This window comes from Siphateles boraxobius, unplaced genomic scaffold (assembly GCF_051911475.1).
Source record: "Siphateles boraxobius isolate OS27281-9 unplaced genomic scaffold, OSU_SipBor_1 25, whole genome shotgun sequence".
Taxonomy (NCBI): Eukaryota; Metazoa; Chordata; class Actinopteri; order Cypriniformes; family Leuciscidae; genus Siphateles; species Siphateles boraxobius.
Genome location: NW_027508866.1, coordinates 2,281,480 through 2,285,368, shown reverse-complemented (window position 1 = coordinate 2,285,368; position 3,889 = coordinate 2,281,480). Strand labels below are relative to the sequence as shown.

At 40.0% G+C, this 3,889-nt stretch overlaps 1 long non-coding RNA gene across 1 annotated transcript; it reads left to right on the top strand.

Annotated features, from left to right (window-relative positions):
• The first annotated feature begins 665 nt into the window (after positions 1 to 665).
• LOC143749478 (uncharacterized) lies at positions 666 to 2,083 on the top strand. The gene is made up of 2 exons (XR_013206994.1): positions 666 to 915; positions 1,590 to 2,083. It is a non-coding gene; the product is annotated as an uncharacterized LOC143749478 (long non-coding RNA).
• The last annotated feature ends 1,806 nt before the right edge of the window (positions 2,084 to 3,889 follow it).

The window sequence follows — 3,889 nt, the reverse complement described above, 5'->3', positions numbered from 1 at the left end:
GGTGCCCTTTAAAATTTTTCCCTTACCACGTTCAAATAATGATCATTAATGTGACTCTCTTAAAAAGCACAGATCCAGGCCATTTTGCTTCCACATTTGTAATATAAGACATGGAATCATACTAAGATATTTAGAATGGAGTCATACTAAGATGGAGTCAGTCTAAAATATATCTTATACTGACTAAGATATTTTTAGTCAGTCAACTGCATACTTTTTGATTACATCCCCCCTTTTTTTTTTTTTTTTTTTTGATATGTTACTAATCTGAAATATTAAGAATCGTAATAGTAACTTACCTGCACATTTACACTGTGAAATCTCCTTCATTGGGGCCTGGTGGGGCCTTGATGGGGACGTGTGTGCAGTCTATGACACCAATCACGTTAGGGAAGCCTGAGGAACAAATACTGTAAGTCCTACTTTTTGGCATGGTCATGGTTGCATGATCTTCATTAAGGCCGTGTGTCCACCAAAGCGTTTTTTCACGCTCCTGGCGTAAAATTCTAATTGTTTTCAATGGGAGCGCCGCGTTTTTTAAACGCCATGAGCGTAGCGAGGCGCTGAGCGAGTATTTAACGCTCAAGCGCTGAGCGTTCGGCGTTTTTACTGGTCGCCGAGAGTTGAAAAATGTTCAACTTTTGGATAAAACGCAGCGCTCATCACTGTCACTTTTAACCAACCGTCCAATCACAGTGGAGGAGGGGCGGGACTATTATCACACCGACCAACTGTCATTCAACATTCTTTGTGTACAAGGACATCAAACAGCAGAGCTGACCAAAATGGATGAAAAATTAATATTGCTGGTCTCCGAACATACGTGTTTATACCAGATGACATCCCCGGATTACCACAATGTGAATTTAAAAAACAATGCTTGTAGGAACATTTCATCGGCGATCGGTCTATCAGGTAAGCAGTCAGACAGCTGATCGGTGTTTACATTAGCGTAACGTTAGCTTGCAAACCGTCAAAGCTATTTTTTTTTTAGATACATTTCTATAAATAACGCCCGGTAATCGGAATATTCTAATTGTTTTAAGTTTCACAAAATCTCTAATCTTTTTGTTCATACAAATTTCAGTAGAACAATGTCGTAAAAAGTGGAAATACCTGAGGGACACTTTCAAAAGAGAGAAAAATGAAGAGAAAGAGAGAAAGAAGTCAGGTGCAGGGACAGCATATATGTCCATCCTCAACTTCCTGGAACCATACATCACAAACAGGGACACCTCTAGCAATTTGAATACATCTTGTGATGAGGATATCAGTGTAGTGGCTCTCCTTGAGTCTATGGTAACACCAGTGGAGGTAGTGTAGCATACTACGTGAACCTCAATGTTATGTGCTGCTACATCTGTTTTAATTGTGTAGTAAGTGCTGCAATATCTGTATAAAGAATTATAGGATTTGTTATAAATGATGTTAAATGAAAGGCTCTTATTATTTATTTTAAAGGAAGGAATTATTATTTATGTCAAAGGAAGGAATTACTATTATTATTAGTAGTTGGCTATACACTTTATCTGTGTGTGTGTGTATATATATATTTTTTTTAAATACATTTTCTGATTTGTCCCCCACAGACATCAGATGAGAGCACACAGTCCCTGACCCAAACCCAGGCCAATACCACACAGCCCGGATCTCCTGACTCCCCTAATGTGCCACCACTCTGCACACCTGAACTTTCTCGCCGTACTCTTGCTCCAAAGAGAAGGGCTGAGCAAGATATAACTGACTATCAGCGCTGTGTGCTGAACGCCATCAGTAACAAACCAGATGAGGAAGAGCATTTTCTTTTAAGTTTAGTTGGTGCTTTGAGACGCCTTCCTCTACGCAGTCGATCTGAAGTTAAAATCAAATTTCAACAAATATTACATGAAGCAGAATTTAACAATCAATAAAACACTACCATGCACACATAAACAAACATACAGACAAGACACACACAAACATGGCCTAATAGACTCACCAAATTACTACATGTAACAATCAATAATTTTATTTTTTATTTGGCAGTTTGATGCATTTATGAATCTGTACTACAAAGTGATCATTAAAATAATTATTAAAAGCATTCATCTTTTCCAGTCATTTATTTTCCTCTTTTGATTTTTAGACTACTATTTTATTTTATTCGTAATGTGTAGCTTGTTAGTGAAAGGAAATATGCTCATTTTCTAAGGTTATGGGTGGCTCTTAAAAGAGCCTTTTTTTTATTTTAAATTGGTGGTGGTCCTGGATGGTACTGATGGCAGTGGTCCTGATGGTGATGGGAGTAATTATGAGGCCTTAGATGACAGATTGCTGCCATGCAACTTCATCTGCTGGAGAGGAAAAGTAGGTGGTGTACCTTTGCCTTATTTCCAGTGCTTCCCTAGAGGCATTGTTGCTACCTGCTCGCTGGATGGGCTGCATGGCAAACTGTGGCTCTGATGGCAGGGGGACACAACTTCCTTCCTCTTCATCAGCATCCTCATAACGTAGGAAATTGTGAAGGATGCAAGTGGCCTTCACCACTGCATCTGCCACTTTTGGTGAGACACCAAGCACTCTGTGGTAGAGTCTCCATTGGGCAGCAAGTATCCCAAATGTACACTCCACCATCCGCCTTGCACGGGAAAGACGGTAATTAAACACACGCTTCTCTCTGTCGAGGTGTTTTCCTGGGTAGGGACGGAGAAGGTGCCTCTTCAGAGGAAAAGCCTCGTCACCCACAAACACATGTGGCACAGGCTGGAGGTCTTCTGCTCCTGGTAAAGGTGCATCCTCTGGCAGGTCGAGGGTTCCCTGGTGGAGGGCCTTGCCAAAGTTGGAGGCACAGAGGGTCCCACCGTCACTGCTTTTCCCGTATGCCCCCACATCCACCATCCGGAAAAGGTACCGGGCATCAACCACTGCTAGGAGGACGATGGAGAAGCTCCCTTTGTAGTTAAAATACATGGACCCTGTTGAAGGTGGGGCCTGTATTGTAACATGCTTCCCATCGATTGCTCCTAGACAGTTGGGGAAGTTCCACAGCCTATGGAAGTCTTCAGCGATCCTCGTCCAGTGGTGTTGTTTAGGGAAGGGCATGTATTCCTGGACCATGAGAGACCATATTGCCTCACACACTTCTTTTACCACCCTTGCCACTGTGCAGTAACCCACCCTGTAGCTAAAAGCTATTGACCTGAACGAGTCTCCTGTTGACAGATACCTGAAATAAATACAGAAAAAGTTGCAAAGGGCCATTAGTTATAAGTTAAATAAAACATCTATTTAAATCTTACTTTCATTAGGTATAAATGCAATAAGACATCTAGCCTATTTATATTATGCTTTAATTATATAAAAGTATATTAAATTATAAATGTGTTTAGATGTGTAAAATATCTTCAGTAGCTATCACTGAATCATAAATACCTTAAAATAAGGTAACAAAAAGTAAAATAAGCTACGTTGTACCTCATATGCAGTGATGAATGTAACTAAGTAGGCTACATGTAGCCTACTAGAATACAATTTTGAGGCACTTGTAACGTTACTTTATTTGAGCTTTTTTTATTTTCTGACAACTTAATTTCTAATTCACTAAATGAAAGAGACAAATACTGATTTTTTTTTACTTCACTGCATTTACTTACAAAATACTTGCATTTTCAACTTAATAACACAAAATATCACTTAAATAAATTCGGAATAGCCTACATTTACCAATGCACTATACCTCAGACAAATGCAGAGACGTTCTTCCGAGCTGATGGCCTCCCGGTAGTTTGTGTCTCTCTTCGAAATAGACGGTCCAATTCTACGGAACAACATTTCAAACTGTGTCCTGCTCATCCGAAAATACTCATTGAACCGACTACCGTCCAACTTTAGTTCTTGAACCAAACGATGG